The sequence below is a fragment of the Hemitrygon akajei genome, chromosome 16 (assembly GCF_048418815.1).
Source record: "Hemitrygon akajei chromosome 16, sHemAka1.3, whole genome shotgun sequence".
Taxonomy (NCBI): domain Eukaryota; kingdom Metazoa; phylum Chordata; class Chondrichthyes; order Myliobatiformes; family Dasyatidae; genus Hemitrygon; species Hemitrygon akajei.
The window spans coordinates 64,399,016-64,412,084 of NC_133139.1; the positions used below are offsets into that span (position 1 = coordinate 64,399,016).

At 43.0% G+C, this 13,069-nt stretch overlaps 1 protein-coding gene across 2 annotated transcripts in view; it reads right to left on the reverse strand.

The window, feature by feature from the left end:
* The window catches only part of LOC140740124 (uncharacterized), a 30,456-nt gene extending 18,198 nt beyond the window's left edge, over nucleotides 1-12,258 (reverse strand). Inside the window, exon 1 of one of the 2 annotated variants that reach the window (XM_073069049.1) lies at nucleotides 12,032-12,258. The gene's annotated coding sequence lies outside the window, so the exon portion shown is untranslated. Of the gene's footprint in view, nucleotides 1-2,044; nucleotides 2,084-12,031 lie in introns of those variants that run through there. The other variant, XM_073069050.1, reaches the window with a different exon arrangement.
* Between the last annotated feature and the right edge of the window lie 811 nt (nucleotides 12,259-13,069).

Here is a 13,069-nt window from a genome sequence, read left to right on the forward strand (position 1 = left end):
GTCCTTGCTTGTATGAAGGTGGTTTACCTATTTATGCAAGTACTTCTCTGACAATAGATGTGTAACAGCCTAATGTAACATTATATGGAAATACAAGGTAATACTGATGCAGACATGTTTTATACATTTAACAAGGTGCTTTATTAATACAACGGAGTTCGTCAGTTTTTCAATGTTTGTCGTCAGCCGGGTCATACAGTCCGTGAACTCCCTGTCGGTTGCCTCCATACGCTTCAGTACTTGTTTTTTAGGCAATTTGTTTTTTTTAACTTTTAAATCTTCCTGCGCGAGAGCCGTTGTTTAAGTTTTTCTAGTCTGTAACTGGACAAATGCGTACTGTCTTTTACGGCAAGATTCGACACCAAGCATGTCGCTCATTTTCGGTAGATGCGCCCTGCGCATGCGCAGGAGGAGGAGATTCACCGAAATCTCCATTTCCATGTGGATAGAAATATTTTTAAAAACACATAGCCTATCGTTTTTATGCGAAACCGGTGTTTTCAAAATTATCCGATCTAGTGTGGATGTTGCCTCAGTGTAGCTATCCACATCGTACAATGTGAAATTATACTCAGTGTAACTGTCTAAACCTACAATGTGAACTGATACTTAACTGTTCACATCGCAGAGTGTCAACTTAGTGTAACCATCCACATTGTACAGTCTGAAGTGATACCTAGTGTGACTGTCCATGTTGTATTCTGTGAATTTACACTCTGTGTAACAGACCACATCATACAACGTGAACATATACTCAGGATAACTGCTCACATCGTACAACGTGCACATATACTCAGGATAACTGTCCACATCGTACAACGTGAACGGATACTCTGGATAACTGTCCACATCGTACACTGTGAACTGAAAATTAGTGTAACTGTGCACAGCTAACGTTGTGAACTGATACTCAGTGTGACTGTCCACATCATACACTGTGAACTTATACTCAGAGTAAATGTCCATATCATATACTGTGAACTTTGACTCAGTGTAACTGTTCACATCATACACTGTGAACTTATGCTCACCGTAAATATCCAGATCGTACACTATAAACTTATCTCAGGTTAACTGCCCACATGGTACACTATGAACTTATGCTCAGAGTAAATGTCCACACTGTACACTGTAAACTGATGCTTAATGTAACTCCGCACATCGTACATTTTGAACTGATACTCTGTGTGACTGTAAACATCGTACATTATGGACTTAATCATAGTGTAACTGTCCACATCATACACTGTCAACCTATGCTCACTGTAAATATCCAGATCGTACACTGTGAACTTATACTCAGTGTAACTGTCTATGAATTTATACTCTGTGTGACTATCCATATCATACACTGTTTACTTATAATCAGAGTAACTGTCCATATCGTACACCAGGGTTCCCCAATTAGTTTTCCACAAGGTCAAATTATGTCAAGCATGCCAAGCCAAGGGCCAAAACGTCCAGGGTTTTTTTTTTCATTGCCCCAGTGAGTTGTTTTATGGGCAGATGTTGTTGTTGCTGCTATTACCATTATTATTATTATTATTAGTAGTAGTAGTAGTGCTGCACTCTTGAAACAGAATAAGTCTAAAACCAACTATTTAATTATGACTAGCTATCACAACTGTCACATTGAGAACTCATCTGTGTATTACACACACACACACACACACTCACTCTCTCTCACACACACACACACACACTCACTCTCTCTCTCTCTCTCACACACACACACACACACACACACACACACACACACACACACACACACACACACACACACACACACACACACACACACACACACACACACACACACACACACACACCTTCACCACTTCTCTTCCACACAGAGTTTTAGTATTACTGTCTTTTCCACTGTTTCTGTTCTCTCATTTAATCTATTTGTTCTTTTTAATTCAGCTATGTAGCATTTGAAGTATGAAGTGTAGCTATAAATGAAATTATCAGTATTATTGTTGTTGTAATATTCTTATACCACAATAAGATTGACAAATGGACAAAAATAAATTGATTCACTCACCAATCAGTGAGAGAAGTGACAGCGACGGGATGAGACAATCCTTCCGTATTCTGTTGTGGCAATCCTGAGGCACTGGCTAAGATGTGCATTGCAGAGTCTGTTTCTGTTCTGGTTCTTGATAGAGTTCATTGAAGGAAATGATGACTCACATATGTACGTGGAGGGGAACAGTGTGAGTAAGAGCATTGCAATAGCTCTCGTGTTTTTGAATTGAGCTTGGGGAGCCACATTGATCCAAAAGTCACTCTCCCCAATGTCCTTGCTTTGAGCAAATCAGACGTTCCCATTTCCAAGACCTCCATCTGAAGAGTTGCCTCATCTATGGAAGGCACCAGCCTTTTGGCCTCTGCAGTCCACTGGCCGTCAGCCAAAACGGAGAACGGCTGTCTCAGGAAGAGGAGGATGTCACCTGAGAGTTTAGGGGAGCTTTCAAATTGTTCCCTGAAGTTTTCTGCCAGGATCGTCACGAAAGCTTTCATCACTGGATGCTCCCGCTTTTCGTTCTTCTCGCAATGCTCCCGCAGACGTGGAAAGTGCAACTTTCATCCGTGAATGTCTCTCTCCAAAAGATTCAGCTTTGACTGGAAAGCTTCAATCGCCTCGTACACGTCCTCAACAGTGTGGCTGTTGCCTTGTAATTGCAGATTAAGTTGAATTAGATGAGACATGATGTCACACAAAAGAAGAACATGTGGCATCACCTTGTTGTCACTTAAAAACCTCTTAAGTCCTTGGGCTTTTTGGCTGTGCAGGCTGGATAAAAATGACACAAGCTCATTGTGCAGGTCACACACCCTCTCCATCACACGGCCTGTGCTCAGCCAGTGAACATCATTACGCAGCAGAAGATCGTACACTGTGAAATTACACTGTGAACTGATATTCAGTGTGACTGTCCACATTGATTATTGTGAAATTATACTCTGTGTAACTGTCCACATCGTACACTGTGAACTGATATTCAGTGTGACTGTCCACATCGTACACTGTGAACTGATATTCAGTGTAACTGTCCACATTGTTTATTGTGAAATTACACTCTGTGTAACTGTCCACATCGTACACTGTGAACTGATATTCAGTGTAACTGTCCACATTGTTTATTGTGAAATTACACTCTGTGTAACTGTCCACATCGTACACTGTGAACTGATATTCAGTGTAACTGTCCACATTGTTTATTGTGAAATTACACTCTGTGTAACTGTCCACATCGTACACTGTGAACTGATATTCAGTGTAACTGTCCACATTGTTTATTGTGAAATTACACTCTGTGTAACTGTACACATCGTACACTGTGAACTGATATTCAGTGTGACTGTCCACATCGTACACTGTGAACTGATATTCAGTCTGACTGTCCACATTGAACACTGTAAACTGATAATCAGAGCAACTGTCCACATCGTACACTGTGAACTGATATTCAGTGTGACAGTTCACATGGTACACTCTTAACTTATACTCAGAATACCTGTTCACATCGTACACAGTGCACTGATATTCAGTCTGACTGTCCACATCGTACACTGTGAACTGATATTCAGTGTGACTGTCCACATCGTACACTGTGAACTGATATTCAGTGTAACTGTCCACATTGTTTATTGTGAAATTACACTCTGTGTAACTGTACACATCGTACACTGTGAACTGATATTCAGAGCAACTGTCCACATCGTACACTGTGAACTGATATTCAGTGTGACAGTTCACATGGTACACTCTTAACTTATACTCAGAATACCTGTTCACATCGTACACAGTGCACTGATATTCAGTCTGACTGTCCACATCGTACACTGTGAACTGATATTCAGTGTGACTGTCCACATCGTACACTGTGAACTGATATTCAGTGTGACTGTCCACATCGTACACTGTGAACTGATATTCAGTCTGACTGTCCACATCGTACACTGTGAACTGATATTCAGTGTGACTGTCCACATCGTACACTGTGAACTGATACTCAGTGTAACTGTCCACATCGTACACTGTGAACTGATATTCAGTGTGACTGTCCACATCGTACACTGTGAACTGATATTCAGTGTGACAGTTCACATGGTACACTCTTAACTTATACTCAGAATACCTGTCCACATCGTACACTGTGAACTGGCACTCACCGTAACTGTTCACATCGTACACTGTGAACTTACACTCAGTGTAACTGTCCACATCGTACACTGTGAACTTACACTCAGTGTAACTGTCCACATCGTACACTGTGAACTTAAACTTAGTGTAACTGTCCACATCGTACACTGTGAACTTAAACTTAGTGTAACTGTCCACATCGTACACTGTGAACTTAAACTTAGTGTAACTGTCCACATCGTACACTGTGAACTTAAACTTAGTGTAACTGTCCACATCGTACACTGTGAACTGGAACTCAGTGTAACTGTCCACATCGTACACTGTGAACTTAAACTTAGTGTAACTGTCCACATCGAATAGTGTGAACGATACTCAGGGTAACATTCCACATTGTACACTCTGAACTTACAATCACATTAACTGTCCACATCGTACACTCTGAACTGGAACTCAGTGTAACTGTCCACATCGTACACTGTGAACTGATACTCAGTGTGACTGTCCACATTGTACACTGTAAAGTGATACACAGTGTAATGTCCTCATCGTACACTGTGAACTAATGCTCTGTGTGACTGTCCACATCGAACACTGTGAGCTGATACTCAGTGTGACTGTCCACATTGTACACTGTAAAGTGATACACAGTGTAATGTCCTCATCGTACACTGTGAACTAATGCTCTGTGTGACTGTCCACATCGAACACTGTGAGCTGATACTCAGTGTGACTGTTCACATCGTACACTGTGAACTGATACTCAGTGTGACTGTCCACATCGAACACTGTGAGCTGATATTCAGTCTGACTGTCCACATTGAACACTGTAAACTGATAATCAGAGCAACTGTCCACATCGTACACTGTGAACTGATATTCAGTGTGACAGTTCACATGGTACACTCTTAACTTATACTCAGAATACCTGTTCACATCGTACACAGTGCACTGATATTCAGTCTGACTGTCCACATCGTACACTGTGAACTGATATTCAGTGTGACTGTCCACATTGTACACTGTGAACTGATATTCAGTGTGACTGTCCACATCGTACACTGTGAACTGATATTCAGTCTGACTGTCCACATCGTACACTGTGAACTGATATTCAGTGTGACTGTCCACATCGTACACTGTGAACTGATACTCAGTGTAACTGTCCACATCGTACACTGTGAACTGATATTCAGTGTGACTGTCCACATCGTACACTGTGAACTGATATTCAGTGTGACAGTTCACATGGTACACTCTTAACTTATACTCAGAATACCTGTCCACATCGTACACTGTGAACTGGCACTCACCGTAACTGTTCACATCGTACACTGTGAACTTACACTCAGTGTAACTGTCCACATCGTACACTGTGAACTTACACTCAGTGTAACTGTCCACATCGTACACTGTGAACTTAAACTTAGTGTAACTGTCCACATCGTACACTGTGAACTTAAACTTAGTGTAACTGTCCACATCGTACACTGTGAACTTAAACTTAGTGTAACTGTCCACATCGTACACTGTGAACTTACACTCAGTGTAACTGTCCACATCGTACACTGTGAACTTAAACTTAGTGTAACTGTCCACATCGTACACTGTGAACTGGAACTCAGTGTAACTGTCCACATCGTACACTGTGAACTTAAACTTAGTGTAACTGTCCACATCGAATAGTGTGAACGATACTCAGGGTAACATTCCACATTGTACACTCTGAACTTACAATCACATTAACTGTCCACATCGTACACTCTGAACTGGAACTCAGTGTAACTGTCCACATCGTACACTGTGAACTGATACTCAGTGTGACTGTCCACATTGTACACTGTAAAGTGATACACAGTGTAATGTCCTCATCGTACACTGTGAACTAATGCTCTGTGTGACTGTCCACATCGAACACTGTGAGCTGATACTCAGTGTGACTGTCCACATTGTACACTGTAAAGTGATACACAGTGTAATGTCCTCATCGTACACTGTGAACTAATGCTCTGTGTGACTGTCCACATCGAACACTGTGAGCTGATACTCAGTGTGACTGTTCACATCGTACACTGTGAACTGATACTCAGTGTGACTGTCCACATCGAACACTGTGAGCTGATACTCAGTGTGACTGTCCACATCGTACACTGTGAACTGATACTCAGTGTGACTGTCCACATCGTACACTGTGAACTGATACTCAGTGTGACTGTCCACATCGTACACTGTGAACTGATACTCAGTGTGACTGTCCACATTGTACACTGTAAAGTGATACACAGTGTAATGTCCTCATCGTACACTGTGAACTAATGCTCTGTGTGACTGTCCACATCGAACACTGTGAGCTGATACTGAGTGTCACTGGGCACATTGTAAACTGAGTAACTGTCTTTATTGTTCACCACCCACCTCCCCCACTGCAAATAATAGATCCTTATTAATTTCATTTCATCCATTGGTGCTTTATGGAATTCAGGAAGTTGAGGTTCCTCTAATGGATTACACAACTGTCAGATCTATTTCATCATCTTCCCCAGTGCCAAGCTGTGAATCTCACCAGGAAAGGGCAGCTCCTTCTGACAGCTCAAGAGGCTGCGTGGGTGGGGTAGGGTTTATGTATTGAGAAACTGGAAGGTGGTAGGTGGAAGAGGTAAGGGACTGACAAGGAACGCACCTGATGGAAGAGGATCAAGGAAGAACCTGAAGGAAGAGGGAGGTAATGGGCAGTTGAGGAGAAGGGAAGAGTAACGGGGGTGCCAGAATGGGGAATGGAAAAAGGGAAGGGCTGGGAGAAGTTACTGTGTTAGAAATTGTACACCTTCTCTCTCTTTCACATCCCCCATCTAGCTCTCCTCTTATCCCTTTCTTGCTCCTCTCTTATTCCTTTACTTCTCGCCTGACCATAACCTCCTTCTGGTGCCCTTCCTTCTTCTCTTTCTCCTGCAGTCTACTTTCCTCTCCTATCAGATTCCTTCTTCTGCAGCCCTTTACCTCTTCCACCTATCACCACCCAGCTTCTTACTTAATTTCCTCCCCCACCAAGCCACCTTTGCTCTCACCCTTCTTCGCATATCACCATCCAGCTTATTCTGGCTTCTTCCCCATTCCTTTCCAGTCCTGATGAGATGTCTCAGCCCAGAACATGGACTGTATTTCTCTCTAAAGCTTCTGCCTGACCTGTTGAGTCCCTCCAGCATTTTGTGTGTGTTAGTCAAGATTACCAGGATTTGCAGAATTTGTTGTGTTTATCACTACAGTCCATTCCTTTTGTTTTACATCACTCAGACTGGTCCTTAAGCCCACTCTCAGCACCAGTTGTCAACTACTTATACCAATCCTGCTTTTGTTCTCCTGATCTTCCCACCAACTCCTCACTGATCTTACCACTCAACTCCAGGCTGCTGTCCACTTATAGTGGCTGATTAACCTGCAATAGAATGTGGGGGCAAACTGAAGCAGCCAGGGGAACTCTGTGTGGTCTCAGGGAGAATGCAGAAGCTCCGTGTAGACGGCAGCAGAGGTGTAGATTGAACTGGGGTTTCTGAAGCTGTGAGACAGCAGATCTACCGGTGCGCTTTTCTTCCACCACCACCATTCCCTTTGTCCCCGCCCCCCACCAGACCCCGAACCCTAGCCTGTTCCAGCTTCCCTGGCAGCTCTCTGACTGGAGTCCACAGGGTGGCCAAACTAATTCTATTTCTTTCTCAATAGTTGACGCAGTTTCTCTCAATAGTAGATGCATTTCTAGCCAGTGCTATTCACAGAACGTAAAATTGGAATTTGCATAGCTCTAGAGGTTCGGGAATCCAGGGAACATATGGTGTTGTAATTACTTTCAGTGAGTAAGAGGATCAAAATAGATCACATCTTGAAAATAAGAGGAACAAGACCACTGTCTGCGAAACAAGAGCTAAACGTGGTTAGTATAACGTCAGAAATCTGATTTGGATACTTCTTCTCATAACTTGGGATTTCCCAAAAATGGTCGAGTCTTTAAGTCTATGCCAAGGCCAGTTAGAGCAAGATTCTGTGGCCTGATCCATTGCAAGATGAGAGCTAATGGCACCATTGAGATTAGCTGGGTCCTTGCCCCCATTCAAGGAGTCAACAGAAGTTCTAGATCTAAGTGTGGCTTACATCATTGGATGCCAGCCTTACCAACAAATGGGGATTGTACAATTAGCTGTAACAAACACAAAATGCTGGAGGCACCCAACTGGCCAGGCAGCACCTATGGAAAGGAATCAACAGTCGACGATTTGGGCTGAGTGTCCTGATGAAGGGTCCTGGAATGAGTCCTGATGTAGGGTCTCAATCTGAAACACTGATGCTTAATTCACTTCCATAGATTCTGCTTGACCTGCTGAGTTCCTCCAACATTTAGTATGTTTTACTCTGGATTTCTAGAATCTGCAGAATCTCTTGAGTTTTTGTCCAATTAGCTGCACAGAAATAGGTCCCTTGGCCCAACTAATCTGCAACGACCAAGATGACCATCTAAGGTAGTCACATTTGCCCGTCCTTGGTCCATATCCTTCCAAGCCTTTCCCATCCACGAAGTGTCTTTTAAAATGATGTTTATATCTTGTGCAGAATTGATCACCCCCCCCTTTGTTCACCAGAGTAGTACTGATTAGGCCATAAGGCCATAAAAAAAGGTGCAGAATTAGGCCATTTGGCCCATCGAGTCTGCTCTGCCATTCCATCATGACTGTTTTATTATCCCTCCCAACCTCATTCTCCTGCCTTCTCCCGTAACCTTTGACATCCTTATTAATCAAAAACCTATCAACCTCCGCTTTAATTATACCCAATGGCTTGACCTCCACAATGGCTTGTGCAATGAATTCCACAAATCCACCACCACCTGGCTAAAGAAATTCCTCCTCATCCCTGTTCTTAAGGGGTGTCCTTCTTTTCTGAGGCAGTACCCTCCGGACCTAGAGTCCACCACTATAAGAAGCATCCTGTCTACATCCACTCTGTCTAGGTTTAAATGAGATCCCTCCTCCCCACCCCCCCCCCCCCCCCATTCCTCTAACCATCAGAGAGAACATTGTTGACAGTATCATCTTTTGGATGCAGCTTTTAAAATAATGTCCATTCTGCCTCTTAGACGAACACAGATTCTTTCCGCCGTCTTCTGCTGTTCTGGCCGAATTGTCCCTCAGGGAGCACCCTACCAAACATGCTCTACCAAGCTCATGGACAACTTCTAAAGGACTATTGAACAAATCTCTTACATGTTGAAGGTTACCTCATGACCTCACAATGTAATCCTTCAGGAGGACTGCAAACTTGCCCTAGGGCTTGGAGGCTTGCATGCCTCAATGACCCAGCCAGCTATGTTGACTGGAGTCAGGGCCTTATGCTTTGGCTCTTGGTAGGGTCACCCATGCCAAGACAGTCAAAGGGCAGAGGCCAGACTAAGAGTGGTCCACCGTTCCACTAATTTCTGGAGTTCAGCTCAGGGCTACAATCCTGACTGGTAAAACAGAACTACTATGGAACGGAAACAGCAATGAAGAATCCTGCTGCATCTGAGTATGATAGTATTCCTGAGTCTCCATCTGGATCCAGAATGAATGACAGTAGTGAAAACTGATGATGAAGGAAGCCCTGAACACCACTAGAGATGGAGGACTGTCATTGCAGCAGCATAACAGGCTGCTGAAACTCATCGCGGTCCTTGCATTATTGCCTGTCTGCACTTCATCTGTACCTGTACTGTGCCATTGCAATTCCCTTCTCAAAGTGCTGAAATGATCCATGGTGTACAAGTTCTGCACTGTATCTCAGTACCTGTGACAATAATAAACCAGTTCCAGTTCTGCTGGAGTTGATCAGAACTTGCTGTCAGAATTGGTAACAAACTTTCTGAGCTTTCAGTTGAATCTCAAAACACATTGTGTCTTCCTGCCCAGTGGTAATCAGTCACACAAGAGCTTATAACATATAGTAGCTTTGCATCATTAGTAATGGAACACTTTTGTATGCCTGTGGATGAAAGTGGCTCTGTTCAAACACTTCTGTTCTTTTCAATATTAAAAAAACTTCTAACCCTCTTAAATAATGGAAACTTATTCCAAAGTTTTATTAGTCTTTTATACACTCAGAGACCACTTTATTAGGTACACTTGACCACCTGCTCATTAATGCAAATATCTAAATGGCCAATCACGTGGTAGCAACTCAATGCATAAAAGCATGCAGACACGGTCAAGAGGTTCAGTTGTCGTTCAGACCAAACATCAGGATGGGGGAAGAATGTGGCCATGGAATGCTTGTTGGTGTCAGACGGGGTGGTTTGAGTATCTCAGAAACTGCTGATCTCCTGGGATTTTCATGCACGGCAGTCTCTAGAGTTTACAGGGAATGGTGTGGGAAAAAACCATCCAGTGAGCGGCAGGTCTGAGGGTGAAAACGCCTCGTTAATGAGAGAGGCCAGAGGAGAATGGCCAGACTGGTTCAGGCTGACAGGAAGGCGCAGTACCCCAAACAACCACAGTGGTGTGCAGAAGAGCATCTCTGAAGGCACAACAGGCTGGAACGTTAAAGAGGACAGGAGCTACAGCAGCGGAAGACCACGAACGTATACCCACTCAGTACAGATACACCTAATAAAGTGGTCACTGAGTAGTGCACATTGAACCTGGCTCTTGACAGTGCTTCAAATCAATCCATTTCTAATTGTTTAGAATCGCCTCTTTATTCAGCTTTACCTGCCTACCCCGCTATATTTAATTACTGGTTCAATTAATTTCTCTCGCGACGCTTTTGTTTTCTGCCTGTTTAATCGTTACTTTTTTATTTAATGTTCCTCGCTAAAGCCACATAAGGAAGGTTAACGACTGCAAACACTAATGACGACAGGAAATTGTAATGCGTTCTAAAAAAGATAGTCTAGGAAGCAAATGGTTTGTTGAAACTGATTTCCAGTAATAAAGGTACTATCTTTGTTCTTTTTTATTTTATGAGTTTCGCTCTCTCCACTCGACTCTGTTAATGAATAACTAATTTTGGCAATCATAGGTTTATCCTTATCCAAACACCCCTTCCCAATAAATACATTGCAAACAGCCATATTATCATCCATATATAAATCCCCTACCCCCGCCATCCAGTTCCAACCTCCCCACCAAGGATCAAGGGATCTCCGCAGAAGTGGCAGGTTCCTTGACATTGAGATAAATGATACAATGCAATTCAGTAAGAAATCAATACTCGGGAACGGTTAATAGGATCAAAGTAGCACTCTAAGAGGCAGCATTCATTTTTAGAAGCTACTCCCACGCAGCCGGCTTGTTAAATTTATATCTGCTTAATAGCCAACCAAAGTTTAATAATAGAACGAACAAGATAGCCCAATCTTCCTGTCGCGTCAAAGCGCACCAATAAAACCCCTTATTCTTCCAGTACTCTAATTGTGTTTGATTACAAAAATTGAATATCTTTCAAGCAAATTTGCTAAATTGAATTTATATTACAATTAATTATGATATTTTAGGGAATATCTGCTCCCTTAAATTTGTCCGTGTGCATTTTGTAAATTATTAGACTTATAAATACCCTAAACCCAGCACTGCCACCCACCTTCACCCATCCACACCAACACACCGCGGTTACTCACTCAAGGGCAAGGGCAGTTAATTAAATCAACATGTAGAGTTACAGACATACACATCACACTGGCAGCTCCGCGCGGAAATAGACAGATTTGCTAGTACCGGGTGAAGATTTGCCAAGCCTGCCAATATAAAACACACATACACACACACACACACACACACACAGAGTAAGAATGAGAGAGGTGGGGAGGGAAGAGAGAGATAGAGCGAGAGAGATTATAGACAACGCTGAGATTCGTTACTGTACCTTAAGATAAGAATTACTTCAAAGCATCCAAGTTGTAAATGGCTTTTTGTGTCTAAGTATTATATATACACATTTCTAAGTATATTGTGCGGAGCTTTTCGTTTCCCTGTGATTCTTGGCAGTGTAGATCCTGGAGCGGCTTGTGTCTCTTTGTGGCTATCATCTATGTTCTGTCTAGTGTTATTGTACCTTAGCCTTCCTCATTGGCAGGGATTATGGGGATATGTGTTAGTAGGTCGATGGTTACATAACAGCCTCTTAACTGCCTAGTCACGTTTAAGATTATCTTCTCTCCCTCTCTCTTTCTCACACACACACACACACACACACACACACACACACACACACACACACACACACACACACACACACACACACACACACACACACACACACACAAAGAAAATCCGGGCAAGAAGCCAAAAGACCGGAGGAGGAAAGAGAGGGAGTTAGGGACTGAAGAAGGGGGAGGGGAATGAGTTCTGAACACTAGTAAGACATAAACACACGGACAATGAATTCAAAACTGAAGTGAAAATATAAGTATAGATAGAAAATGCCGAGCTAATTAGATCACCTCTCTCTCTCTCACACGCACACATTTTGGAATAAATCTGGAGGAATATTTTAGCCCCACATTTCTTGGAGAATGAAGCTGAATGAAAAAAGAGAAACAACACCCTTGTGTAACACGGCTTCTTGTTAACGCAACGCTGCCTCCCACAGGGATTTCCTGCGAACGCATTAACCGCCCTCGTATGAAATCCTCAAATGAAAGAGCTGAGATATAGGCACGTTGGCTCGCTAGGGCGAAAGAAAGTAACGCCCCCCCCCCCCCAATCATCTCATGGGGGCATTATCCTCCTCTCTCACTCTCTCTGATGTAAAATTTAGCCAGACTGATCTGGACATAAACGACTTTGGTAAACATCAGCTACTCATTGGTCGGAGTTGCCCTTTTCAAGCAATTTACCCTTGCTCGGCAGCTAAACCAACGACACTGCCTGTTCACTGTAGGTGCAAGATGGATGGCTTAAT